Source organism: Lepidochelys kempii, chromosome 8, assembly GCF_965140285.1.
Source record: "Lepidochelys kempii isolate rLepKem1 chromosome 8, rLepKem1.hap1, whole genome shotgun sequence".
Taxonomy (NCBI): Eukaryota; Metazoa; Chordata; order Testudines; family Cheloniidae; genus Lepidochelys; species Lepidochelys kempii.
In genome coordinates this window covers 84,248,586-84,263,258 of record NC_136387.1, presented here as the reverse complement: position 1 = coordinate 84,263,258, position 14,673 = coordinate 84,248,586, and positions in this window count along the sequence as shown.

Here is a 14,673-nt window from a genome sequence, read left to right as displayed (position 1 = left end):
TCAGGTGCCAGCAAGGTTACCTTTAGCTTCTTAACCCTTTACAGGTGAGAGGAGCTTTCCCCTGGCCAGGAGGGATTTCAAAGGGGTTTACCCTTCCCTTTATATTTATGACATGCCTATTGCAATACTCTAACTTGGCTTCTACCCTGATTTTAAAATTGGTTAACATGTGGAAGCAGAACAGCAGAATTGTGTAGTGAATAGAGCAGGGGCTGTGTGTCTGGATTCCTGATTTCTCTTCCTAGCTCTGGCATGGAGTTTGGTCTGTAGGTTAGAGCAGGGTATCTGTGTGTCTGGACTCCTGGTTTCTCTTCCTAATTCTGATTATAATGGTCCCTTCTGGCCTTAATATTTATGAATCTGTGAATTGCCAAATCTTTTGGGTATATGTTTTCTACCTAGAAAGAATGTGCACAGAAATATAGCATATTGTTCCCAAGTCAGTAAATCCTCATAAGCATTTTCCTTGGACCAGCACCAATGGAGCTCCATTCTGGCCTAATCAGAGACAGGTGGTATAGAGCCTGCCCTGCAAACATGCCATGCTGGTCTTTGTAAGAGATGGGATTTTAATCCTCCTTGTATCATGACAAAATTCCAGTTCAGATAGAGGTAAAACCTCATTAGCCAAATGGCTCCAGAGGTGAATCTGAAATTTGAAAAATTAACTTCAGAAAACGAAATTCTGATTGCATGACCCATCTCCAACTTCTAGACCATCCAAATATCCAGTAATCAGGGTTCAGAATATCTGAGTTTCTCTGATTATATTGTCTACCTAATTCTTCCTGCAGAGTCAGTGCGATAACATCCGTCTGAGGGTTGCTATTGTATAGTATAGTATTCCTGTGTTCTGCACAGGCCTGATTCAATCAATAAGAGTGTGTCTATTGACGTCAATAGATCTTGAATCCAGCCAACACTCCCCCCTAGGAGTGGGTATGCTTTGGCTGTGGGTGGGGTGACCCATATATAAATATAAAACATATCAATAAATCTGCTTCACGTGGTGTTCATAAAGCATTTGGAAACCTTGGAGGATAAGTACTGTGAAAGTTAAAAGTATACATTATTTTTCTTCCAAGGGTGTTTTCTCTGCTCCTTTGCTTCCTGGATGAATACTTGCAAGGCAGACATGTTGCGTCACTTCCTTCCATTTATCATTTTAAAAATAAAAGAAATCTCTAAATTTGCTCTGTTCACAAAGCATTCTAGCATAATTAAACCGGAGCATGTCAGGCCTGAAATGCTGTATGATCAACCTACATTGCTACCCTGAAACTGAATAACAATGGGACAGAGAGCTACATTTCTAATGTCAATAGCAGTCTCAAGCCATCTCGTCTTTTCTGTAATTTTATTACCAGGAGGTTCTTTGCAGCCCAATCGCTGTCTGCTATGTTGTTGTTCTGAGACAAAGTAGGTAAGGTAATATCTTTTATTGACTCAACTTCTGTTGATGGAAGGTACAAGTTTTCGAACTACACAGAGCTTTTCTTCGGGTGTGGGGAAGGAAGCAGAGTATTGCTGTAGTTTGCCAACTGAGGTTTAAATATTGGACACAGTGTTTCACTAAAGAGAAATAAGTGAGATAAGGCTATACCCATCTTTGGCTTATTCACCAACATCCATACTTCCCATTCCTTTAAAATTGTAAGAATTTTCTTTAAATTCTATTCTGGTTATAATTTAAACAGAGGGCTGCATTAGCAGATCCCAAACAAGGATCAGAGCCCTAGCGTTTATGTGGACTCCTCCTTAGGTCACTCGGCTCCCTCATTAAAACACCAGTGTCAGCAGGAGTTCCTCGTTGGAATGCACCCTGTTGGCTTGGCTTAAGGAACCATCTCTCTTCTGGGCTATTTTTGTTCTAATGTCAGTGAGTATGTTTCCATAACTGAGGTGCCCTTCTACCCAGATGATAGTGTCTCCTGCCTCTTCCTTCATGCCATCTTGTCCTGTGCCTCTGCCACATTGGTGGACTATTGAGTAGTTTGTATCATTTGCACTTAATAGTAATTATGTAAACTGGGGAAAAAATGAGATCTAGGTATGTATTAAAGGGATTTCTGCTGCTTCACCAACCATTCACCTTGTACCTGCACTGTGAGAAATTCCATCTTTCTGTATCTTTTGCTGTATGGTGAGCTTTAAAAAAACAAACAAACAAAAAAAACCCTAAACTTGAAAAATAAACTATCCCATACTTGTTGGCTTGGCACAAATAGTTTTACTAGGTGAGTTGGGCTGTTTTAGGGATCCATTTCCCTTTGTCATTTTCAACAGTGAGCAGATTATTTAATCAAACCAACTTTGTAGGCTATGCTCTTATTTAAAAAATAAGATGAATTAAAGTGAGAGATCAAAAGTATTTATTTAGATTTATATTAGAGGTGAAGCTCTGTGATTTAACATTTTCTCTTAAAATTAACAATTTGTGACATACCCAGGGTACAATCCAGACCAGTGAGTAGCTGTGTTACCCCTGACTTCTAACCTGGGGTACCCTTTACACTGTTTTGCTACTGTAGCTTCCATTCAGGACTGCTCAGAGCCTCCAGCATGCAAGTCATTCTCAGCTGTGTCTGTGTGCACCTGCAGCCTGCTAGTTACACCTAGGGTCTTATCAGCCTGAATTATTCTGCAGGGTGACCCCAACACACTCCCAGTCCCAGACATTACCGCCCAGAAATGTACATCTTGTACTGCACAGCCTTCTCCTGGACAATACAAGTTTATATAAAGTCTGTCATTTCATGAATAGAAATGGTATGCACAAACCTTATTACCCCAAATGGAGTTTCCCAAACACTTCAGTTCAACACACTGGATTAGATAAAACAATAAAATAAATTTATTAAGTACAAAGAGAGAGACTTTTGAGTGAACACAAGTGATGAGGCATAAAAGTCAGAAATGGTTACAAGAAAAATAAAGATAAAATGCAATTAATGCCTAACTTAACAAACCATTAAATTTGCAGCTAAGTTTTTCTTACCACATGATCTGAACAGTCTTACCAGCCAAATCTCTTAGGCCAGGATCCCTTCTTCTGTTTAATGGCTGCTTCCTTTGTTCTATGGACAGAGAGAGTGAAGAGGAGGGGGCATATTGGGGTGTCTATCTCTTCTTTTTATAGTCCTTTCTTCCCTTTGAGAAGCATTTCCAGCTGGGAGCAGGGCAACAGACTGACTGTGTGGATGGGAACTTATGCTGGGTTTTTTGCTAAGATGTAGATTTTTTGCCCCTGTCCCCTTCCTGCCAAAGAATAACCACTTAGCAGATAATGGCCCATTCGCCTTGTTTACACCTGGCTGAGGCATCATCTTGCACTTTGTCTCTGAGGAACTAGTTTGGCCACCCCCCAGGCTTGGAACATGTTTTAGTAACACCATATAGTGGAAACTTATAACTCAGTGTTGCCACACATATTTTACCAGGACAATAGTGATCAGCAGCTTGAGTTTTCAAATGATAACGCGTAAGGCAGATGGTGTACAAAGATTATTACAATAGTGGAAACGGGTATATTCTGTCACACAATTCATAGAATAGTTAAAATAGCAAACCCAGCCATGACACTCATCAACAATCACAAATGAATCAGCCGGGCTGGCAGGGTTCAGCACTGCATATAGAGATCAGTGTACAGGAGATGAGAACTACAGAGGGACTCTAATTTGAATATTGACATTGTGCAGCTTGAAGAGGTAACATCAGAGCAAATCCTTCCACATTCAGTTCTTCCCAGGCTTATGGCTGATTGGTGTGTATGTTTTGGACAGAACCATTTTGCAAGGCCTAAATTCTGAAATGGTTTCAGTTCAAACAATCCCAGTTTCCCTACGTTTATCTCCTTGTGAACCAAACGGCAGGGTTTGATCTAGACCGATACATGTGCAGGAGCTCTGTCATCAAAACTGGAAATAGTGACTTTAGCTGTGCAGTCTTTCCCAGTGGCTCAGACTCCGAGGTCAGCCCCAAAATATCGCTGACATCCAGACAGGGCAAAAATGTCTGTATCCCTTTTGAGGGAAAGCTTGAAGACCTGAGTGAAATTTGAGTAAACACTGTTGGCTTGCAAATGCAGGCTGAATTCAAACCAAGGCAGATTTCAAGGGCATTTGAAACTTATATTAAGTGCTTCATGATTTTCTAGGCAACGTCTTCTGAAAAAAGTGAGTTTAAAATGTTCTGCCTCTTTTAATGGGACTTGGTGGGTAGGTTTCCTCTGGTTAATGGATGCAGAGTCAGGAGCTTCCGGATCCATTCTCAGTTCTGCTGTAGATCTGCTGTGTGACCTTTGGGCAAATCACTTTAACTACTGTGTGTCTTTTAGAATGGGGATAATAGTAACCACAATGGTGCTGTTGCTGTTACCAGGCTAACTCTGCCTCTGACCCCTCCTGGTCTTTTTTGTGTGCAGCCCCACTCAGCTCTCAGGCCTTGAAGCTGTCACATCTCTCAGGGAGGAGTCATGTGATTCTCCCACTCTCAAACAGGGCTCTGGGCTGCAGTCTCCAGGTCCTAATCATGATTACCTCAGCAGGCCAAGGACTGTTCATTGCCTGCCGTTCTGTTCCCTCTGGAACCAATGACTCATTAATATAGTGACCAGACAGCCTGTTAAAGCAAAGTATTATTTATAGAATCAAAGCACTGCAGAGAAAATCAATCTTAAAACAATAAACAGACTGTGTACATTCCTGTCTTTCCCTGAGGTTCATCATTCCCTGGAAGGTGGGAAAGGCCTCAACCAATGTGGAGACTCCCACAGGACCAGTGTCTGTGATCCGTGTCAGTCTGTTCTCCCCAGGAACAGCTCCCTCACAGCTCCCCTCCCTCTCTCTCCTGAGAGTCTTCCTAACCACTGAGCATCCCTGTGATTTCTATCTCTGTCACAGCCTTGGCAAAGCAGCTGTGCAGCTTTGGGCCAGAGCCTGGAAGTCATCTTCATTGCTAATAGCTTGGCCATTGTCTTGCAATTGCCTCCCCTGGCCCCGACCTTTTTGTACAGGGAAATTGCTTATCTATAACCAGTATGTTGCCTACTTGCTTGTTCCTCTAACAGCCTCCCTATTAAACTAGACCAACACATCCATACAGGAAAGTCTGATAGCCACTCTACCTCATGTGATCAGGTCACATACATAAAATTATTATAAATAGCTGCTCCATCTCCACCACAGGCACCCTTTGAGTTACCATTTTCCTGCTTGCTGTTGGGTAAGGTTTGATATATAGCATTCCATTAATAATAGTGGGCCCAGTTCTATGGCCAAAGAACGTGCACCTTGGTGCAAAATTGTGCTCCAGAATCTGAATTTTCATTAGTTGAAAAAAAAAATCTTGCCTTTGGATGTGTTTGAAGTTTTGTCCAACTTCAGGGCAAAAAATTGTTCATAAACTTGAAAAAAAAATTGTAGAAAGGGGGTTCCCCCTTTTTTGCCAGTTCTAGCTGAGACCTATCTGCAGCTGCATCTTGCTCTCCAGATTTTCACAGTAGGGGAAATAACTGGATTATAGTACATACTTCAGAGAGAGCAGAAGACCATCTTGTAGGTGGAGAGCAGGAGTCATCAAAAGTACAGCCTGGAGAACTGCCCTGGAGCCAAGGCTGGGAGGTCTGGGGAGATGAATTGCTGAAACTGGCTATAAACTCCTGAAACTGGCTAAAACTCCCAACTTCTCTGACATACCTGGGGGAAGGGGGAGGAATGAAGTTCTTTAAGAATGCCATTGGAGCTGAGACCTGGAGAATGGAGCCTGGCTTCCTCAAGAGTTTAACGAGACAACCCAGCTTTAAAAATTAATCAATGAAGTTTATCATTAAGTATCTTCAGCTATGAGCCATAGCCGTGTGGATGGGATGAGGGAGGTAGGGGAAGGATTAAGGGTGTATCATGGCAATAGAATAAATTAATATTGCTGTAGAATTTAGTCTTATTGCGTCATGGTTAAGGCTGCGAGTTTGTCCCGGAAGTCACTGATTCGGTGACTTTCTGGGACCGCCAGGACTTCTGCAGCAACCACACTGGCCACTACTGGGGTTATCTCAGCCCCACCCCCACCCTGAGCACCAGCGGTGATCTTGGGCTGTACCCCACCCCACCCCAGAGCACCAGTGGCAGTCCCGACCTGCCTCCTCTCCCAGCACCAGCGGCAGTCCCGGGCCACGCACCGCTGCCCCCTCCCAGCACCAGCGGTGCCCCTGGGCCAGTCCTTGCTTCACACCACCCATGGTGTCCCTGGAGTCCCCCCTCCAGAGCACCCAAGATTTAGTCAGGGTCTATAGTAAAAGTCATGGACAGGTCACGGGCCGTGAATCTTTGTTTAGTGCCCCTGACCTGTCCATGACTTTTACTAAAAATATCCATGACTAAAACTTAGCCTTAGTGATGGTCCTCATGGAGTACACAAGACTCCTCCAGTACTGTAATTGCCATCCTTAATTGTAAAAAAATGCAACTTTTTAAGGGCATGCACTGTTTCCACTTCATAGGTACATTAGAAGATCCTCTGACAGAATTTACTCTAAAACCCATATTATTATTATTGTTTTTGGTGCTTTGTACCACATAGTATCTGTCCTCTGAAAAATCATGCTTTTTTGGCAAGTCAATAGTCTTTATTTGTGGAGCTGTCTTGTTTGGAGCATTGAACCAAACCAGCTCCAGCCATGGTGTGGGCGAGGAGATCCCCATATCTAATGCATAGATCCTTAGTGCCATTTTTATATCAAAGGTAAATTGTAAAGGTCTCATGTTCTGCAATGTCTTGTTCTCTCCAGAGTGTCAGGAATAATGAATGAAATGATGGAGGAGGTGTCCACATGGGTCTCGCCACTCCTCCTCTTGCCCAGACACACACAAGAGGGTCCAACCCACACAAGGGGGTTCTGGGAGATATGACTTTCCTCAGCCGAGCCTAACAAAAGATTTAATCTATTCCAGAAGCCAGTGGATGCTTGAAGGATGGAGAGGGAAATGGGCAATCAAATGTTAAAAGAATGAATGAAACACTTGTGGTGTCAAAGAATCAAAGCTTCTTTACAGGGTTACAGCCAAAAGATGCTTATATTGTGGTCAGAAAAAGAGAAGTGTGCGAGAAGGGGGTCGGGTTGCTAGTGAAGGTACAAAAGGGCTGGGGAGTTTGCAAGAGGGAGAAGCTGCAGGGCTCATATCGAACCTTAGCAGTCTGTATAAGGGGTTTGAAGGTCAATGCAGATTGGTGTGCTCTTGGGGGAGCACAGAAAGGCAGCCCCATGGTGAATGAGGGACTGTGAGCTGGAGAAGAGAAGGTGTTATAACAGCAAAGAAGCAGAATGTGACCAGGAACTGGCCCAGGACCCTCCCACCATACTAATACTCTAAGCTATAAACCAGAGCCCTGTGAACTTAGGTGAAAGCTGAATAATGCAGCAGCCTGTTAACGCTGTGTTATATGTAAATAGTTCAGGGTTGACTGGCTTTTTCACTGTCTTTTTTTATATAAACAGTGATTCCCAAAAGGGCGAACTGGAAAAACTAACCTGTTTTATTGGGCTCAGAATCCCCTTAAACGTTCTTCTACTCCCTGTACTTGCAGCTGCTGGAAGTTCTCCCTTCCACACCAAACAAGCACTTTGTTGATTTTAAAAGGAAACGGGATGTGCCAGAAGACTGTCATTGTCCTCTGACTGACTGACTTTTTACTGTAGTTTTAGTGGGCTGAAATGCAGCGTTGTGGGATTAATGCCCTGACCACCCTTCCCTTGGAAACTCAGTCCTTGAATTTCAATGATTAACTGTTATTGTCAGACCCTCCCAGTAATACATTTACGTGGCACTTTCTAAATTTGATTGATATATTCTCTGCTCTAGACAGCTTATTCTCTGTGCATATGTAACCCACAGACCTCCTGGGTATGGTGCTCTATTCCATTTAGTGGCACCAGGACCACTTAGAGATTAATGAGTCTGCTCTACAGCCTTAATTAAGGGCCATATGGCTTTTAGCTCATGCAGTAGAGGCTCATACAGGGCCAGATTAAGACCTTTAGAGGTCCTAAGTACTGAAAAGCATTGAAAAGATTATGGTGCCCCCCTCCATGTGTAATTCAAAATAAAAACAATACTATACCATAAAATAAAATTTTATTTTTCAAAATGACACAAAAAAGCTTACATGTATGCTGAAATTAAAATAGCTTCTTTCTAGATTTTCTGATTGCAAAATTCTGGATAAGTTAATCAAAGCTGACTTGCTGAAGCATGTCCACTTCCATACACAATAGGGAAAGTGAATCAAGTCTGTCCTGACACATTGTTGTTCTCTGAGGGTTTTTTATTCTTTTCAGCTGAGAAAAAGAGCGTTCTGCGGAGCAGTTAGTAATCATCCATGTTAGAAAAATACATAGTGCGATCTCTACATTTGGAAATACACATTGTATTTCATCTTTCAATATTGTGTCATGAAGATCAATGTGACTGAATTTCATTTTTCCTGTTTCATTAAACTTTGCGTGCATATAACAGTGGAACTGCTGTACTTCTCCACAGAGATTCATGTTCAAGTCAACAGGGTATGAATCAACTAGCTTTTGGGAACCTTGTGAATATTGTTAGTCAGATAAGTCCATATCATTAGAAAAGAAAATCTATTTGATACTTTTGTACACTTCACCTCTCCTCTTCATATGATTATTCAATTATAGTGTAGAAGTAGATATGCGAAATTTGTCTCTAGGTTTCAATGCTGTTTCTGTTACACTGCCATCGTTTGCTTGTTTTTTCCTGATTTGCTTGCAGGACTGGGCTTCTTTGTAGTTAGTTTCAGAGTAGCAGCCATGTTAGTCTGTTTTTGCAAAAAGAAAAAGAGTACTTGTGGCACCTTAGAGACTAACAAATTTATTTGAGCATAAGCTTTCGAAAATAAATTTGTTAGTCTCTGTCAAGGTTCCTTCCCCACTCTGAACTCTAGGGTACAGATGTGGGGACCTGCATGAAAACCTCCTAAGCTTACTTTTACCAGGATTAGGTTAAAACTTCCCCAAGGTACAAACTATTTTACCTGTTGCCATTGGACTTTCACTGCCACCACCAAACGTCTAACCGGGTTTATTATTGGGAAAGAGCTGTTTGGAAATGTCTTTTCCCCCCCAAATCCTCCCCAAAATCTTGCACCCCACTTCCTGGGGAAGGTTTGATAAAAATCCTCACCAGCTTGCATAGGTGACCACAGACTCAAACCCTTGGATCTTAAGAACAATGAAAAAACATTCAGTTTCTTAAAAGAAGAATTTTAATAGAAGTAAAAAGAATCACCTCTGTAAAATCAGGATGGTAAATACCTTACGTGGTAATTAGATTCAAAATATAGAGAATCCCTCTAGGTAAAACCTTAAGTTACACAAAGATACAAAGACAGGAATATCCATTCTATTCAGCACAGCTTATTTTCTCAGCCATTTAAATAAACAGAATCTAATGCATATCTAGCTAGATTACTTACTAAGTTCTAAGACTCCATTCCTGTTCTGTCCCTGGCAAAAGCATCACACAGACAGAGAGAGAGCTTTTGTTTTTCCCTCCCCCACAGCTTTTGAAAGTATCTTGTCTCCTCATTGGTCATTTTGGTCAGGTGCCAGCAAGGTTATCCTAGCTTCTTAACCCTTTACAGGTGAAAGGATTTTTCCTCTGGCCCGGAGGGATTTTAAAGGTGTTTACTCTTTCCTTTATACTTATGACAGTCTCTAAGGTGCCACAAGTACTCCTTTTCTTTTTGCGAATACAGACTAACACGGCTGCGACTCCGATGAAGTGAGCTGTAGCTCACGAAAGCTTATGCTCAAATAAATTTGTTAGTCTCTAAGGTGCCACAAGTACTCCTTTTCTTTTTGTAGTTAGTATCAGGCAAGATATCTTTTGATATGTCTTCAGATCTTTCGAAATCATTTCTCAAAGTGTGTAAGTGGTCTGCTAATGATTGACAGAGGTCTGCACATGTTTTCAAATCCAATTCTTTTTCTTGGAGAGCTTGACTTGTGTGGTAAAAGTGTTGTAAAATTTCATTCCACATGGTCAACATGAATACAAACTCTAGTTCTTGCATCTTGTTTGCAATGTTTTCTGCCTCTTGTATAGTTTCTCCCTTTTTGTGATTGGTCTTCAGCTATACTTTCTAAAGCATCCACAAATCTTTGAGTAGGACTCCCAGAATAGTACTTATTGCCACTGCATATGCCTCCCAGCAAGTATTAGAAAGAGATTTCAACACATGATCATTGCCCAAATATGTTTTAAAGAACTGCCCATCGGTGTGTTGAGGCAGAGAAAAATGTATAGAGTAACTGGACGATTGAGAAAAAACTTACTGCCACCGGACATCAACCAACAGCACTGCGGCCAATAAGACTGAGCACTGCGGCCATCAATCCCAAGAAATTTCCATTCCGCACTGATCCAAATGTGTCATTTGATCCTCGGAAAGGCAGACCACATTCAGCTAATGTTTGAATAACAGCTATAACACACTGCAAAACATGTTGCCAGTATTCACGCTCCCCTTTATTTTGTTCTTCCAATTTTTGTGTCAATCTAAAGCCCTATCTTTGATTTAAATATGTCAACGCTGAATCTCTGTGAGTAGCGCTATTTTCATGTTGTTTAATTAAAACAGTATTCCGCCAGTCATTAAAACCATCTGCAGCAAACCAGGATGTTGAAGGTTTATATGCAAAAAGTTTGCAAACTAAACAGTACACAGACCCTGTTGATGGTGAATACAGTAGTGTATTTCTCACCATTCTCACCATTCGCTTTCATGCCGAAAAATATTTTTTGTGGACAATATCTTGTTTGTTTGCCATTGGTAAAAGTCCGACATGACTTCTCAAATGGCCCAGTGTGGTGTTGACAGTCATTTGGTCCACGATCTATCCAGTAAACTACATCATCGGTACTGAAATCAACCCACATACCGGGATCTTTTCTTCTATTATTCACAGCATGAGCAGGTGCAGTCTGACACATCCACACCTTCTAGAACAATGTCCGTTTTATCACCAGGAGTAGGATGATCAGTTACAGTCTCTGGCACATCCACATGTTCTGGAATGGTGTTTGTTTCACCAACAGAAGAAGAGTCAGTCTCTGAAACACTTACAGGTTTTGGAACGATGTCTGTGCTACTGAGAGAAGATATTGCTTCTGATGGATTCACTTTGAAAAATGTCAGCTTTGGAAGATTTTGGAAAATGTCACTAGTTTTGTGTTTCTTTTCTTCTGCCAGTTTACATTTCTGTGCTCCACTCAGTTGGTTACGTTTCATCCTGGCCCTTATCTCAGTTATCTGAACTTAAAAAAGAAAACAAATTACACAACATACACTATTTTTATGTATATATTGTGGCAGAGCTCCGACCTTGTCCCTGTGGGTCCCGCGCTTCCAAGTAGCTTACGCTAGCTTCAGAGACTCACTGCAACCCTCCACGTAGCCCTTCTCTCTAGGCCCAGGGATACAGTCTACTGAGCCCTTTTCATCATAAGCCCACCCCTTTTGGCGCCCTCCTCCCCTGCCTGCAGCCTAGCAGGGAGGAGTGGTCGACCTGCCCCTCCTTTCCCCTCCTCTCTCTGGTGTTTTCCCCTCCCTCCCTGCTCCTTATACAGGGGACATGGCGGCCTCTCCCCTGCCTGCCCCTCCATCACATCATGTGCTCCTTGTGGTCCAAGACCCGGGTGACTTGGCGCAGGTGGAGGCTTGCCAAGCCATCTATTTGGCAGCCTCCTCCACCCAAGTCAACTGGGTCAAGAGCTCTGGCTTGGTGGTAGGGGACAGGTGGCAGGCGAGCTTCCTCCCACCCGCGCTTCAGGCCATCCAGTGTAGCACAAGTCAGCTGCTCTATCTCAGCGTTTATCTTTCTGCCATGTATCCGTCTCCACCAGAGAACTGGAGCAGTTTAGAGGGCAGGGTGATAGAGCAGCTCCGGAAATGGACAGAACTACTCCGGTGCCTCTCCCTTTGAGGGAGAGCACTGGTGCTTAATCAACTTGTCCTGTCCATGCTCTGGTACCGGCTCAACGCCCTGGTCCCGGCCCCAGGTTTCCTGGCCAACCTCTGGACATTGATTCTGGAGTTCTTCTGGTTAGGACTGCACTGGGTCTCTGCAGGGGCTCTCCATCTACCCCTGGAGGAGAGAGGGCAGGGCCTGAAGTATCTACACACTCAGGTCCATGTCTTCTGCCTCCAGGCCCTGCAGCGGCTCCTTTATGGTGCAGGTAGTCCGGCGTGGAGTGTGCTGGCGTGTGCCTTCGTGCACCGCTTCCAAGGGCTCCGATATCTCCATCCGAGAGGTCTTCTGCGAGACCCCTCCAGGCTGCCGGTCTTCTACCAGGACCTCCTCCGGACCTGGAATCTGTTCTCAGCGACCAAGTCTGTGGCGGCCACCATGGGGGCAGATCTCCTCGCGGAGCCCCTGCTACACAACCCCCAGCTCTGTGTGCAGCTGGCGGAGTCCCTGTCGGTGCGCCAGAGGTTGGTCCTGGCAGAAGTCACCAGAGTCGGAGACCCCCTGGACTATGACCAAGGAGACTGGCTGGATCCCCTGACGCTCGCTCAGTGCATGGGTCTCTCCAGGCCTCGTACTCCCCGGCGTGTACTTTAGGAGGTGAGGGCTGCTTTGCCACCCGCTGCTCGGGTTTACCTCGACCAGGTCCTAAGAGAGGGTGCGCCCCACCCACCCTCCACCCCAGGTCCTCTGGCACTTTTCATCGGGGCCCTGCCCCGTGAACCCGACCGACATCCCCCCGCCCCCGTCCCTTCACTGTGAACTGGCTGCACGATCTGCAGTCAGTCCGCTTCCAGACCAAGGAAACATCTATACACGCTCGTGCTCCACACCCTTCATGTCCTCACTCTCGCATCCTGCCCCGACACAAAGTGGCGGGACCTCCTGCCACCTCTAGAGGGTGAGAAGCCCTGGTGGGCCAGCTTATACTCCACCCTAGTCCCGAGGCCCGCTGGAAATATCAGTTGGTGGCTCCTTCACTGGGCCATGAGTACGGATGTGTACTTGGCACTGTTCACCCCTATCCCAGTCACCTGCCCCTTTTGCGGTGTGAGGGAAACCCTGGCACACGCATACTTGGAGTGCGCCTGGCTGCAGCCCCTATTCCAGCTCCTCATGAATATTTTGTTAAGATTTTGGCTGCACTTTTTCCCTCACCTCCTTATTTATGTACTCCCTATCCGTGGCCCCACTAAGTCACGGGACCTCCTGGTCAGCCTCCTCCTGGCCCTGGCTAAAGTGGCCATCTATAAAACTAGGGTGAGGAGGTTGGAGTCTCCTGTGACTGTGGGGCCTATTTCTGATCCTCCATCCGTTCACATATCTGGGCAGAGTTCCTCTGGGCGGCGTCCACTGACTCCCTTGATGCCTTTGAAGAGCAGTGGGCGCTGTCCGGGGTTCTCTGCTCTGTGTCCCCATCTGGTTCCCTTCGTTTGACCCTTTGACCGCACTCCTGTTCCTGTTATTTCATTAGTTGTCCCCTGTAATTATTTGGTTTCCAGGTCCTGTGGACCCCCCTCTTAGGCTGGGTGGGGATCCTTTAGCAGCTGGTGGGCTTCACTCACCTACTTTCTGGATCCCAATAAGGGGCTACTCTGCTGTACTTAACTGGCCTGGGTCTATCACAATATATAATATAAGAAAGAAAAAAACCAAATCAAGTATGTATAACTCAGAAGAATATATCAATAATAAAACATAAATTTATTGCAATACATGACAGGATCGGATTTCCTCGCATTATTTCCATCTTCATTAGTAGGATGCCCCCGTGGTTTAGGTGGGGATAAGTAATAAAAAGAGAACAGAAAAACAGGGGAAGAGTGCGTAGTGGAGTGTAAGGAACTCTAACAAAGTTCTGATTTTTTCCCATGATGACTACTTTGATGCTTTTTTTTGAAATATCAACTATCAAATTTTTTCCAAAAAAAATCTCCTTTTTTTGGTGCCCCCTGCTTTGCTAGTGCCCTAAACACATGCTTAGTCTGCCTATTGGGTAATCCAGCCCTGGGCTCATGTATTTACCTCAAGAGGTCCCAGGTTTGATTCTGCCTGCCGACAACCGGGGTCTGTCGGTGTTACATATGAGCAGGTGCTTTTCCAACCTGATCTCAGACACAGTCCACACACTGTGTAGAGTCCAAACTTGCTCCCTTGTTGGGATTTGGGTTTTTATAACCAACATGTCAACAAAGTTGAGCTCGAATCTTCTCCCAGGCTTGGCTGCTCCTAAGATTCATCCTTCCAGATTGCTCAGTCCACACACTAGATCTTCTCTCCAGATAGCCATTCCCATCTCCCTTTCATCCAGGTGCAATAAAGAGCTACCTGCCTGTGTCTGCACTTACTGTTCCCCAGCAGAATCAACGCCTAGAAGGGCTTATTTCAGGTAAACATGGCAGCTTGTTACAGTGTTAGACAAACGCGAGATAAGATTGGACAAAAGCTCAGGTGATGGAAGACCTAGGATTTACTGATTGACGAGGAAGCCAGTCAGAGGGATTTCTCAAAGGGGTGGGTTTAACAAGGGATTAGAATGGGAATGGGGCTGCTTGGGTGACGAGAACATGGAGACTGTTCCACCTGTAGAGGAATCCAGATGGAAAGGTGCAAAATGAAGAGAGGGA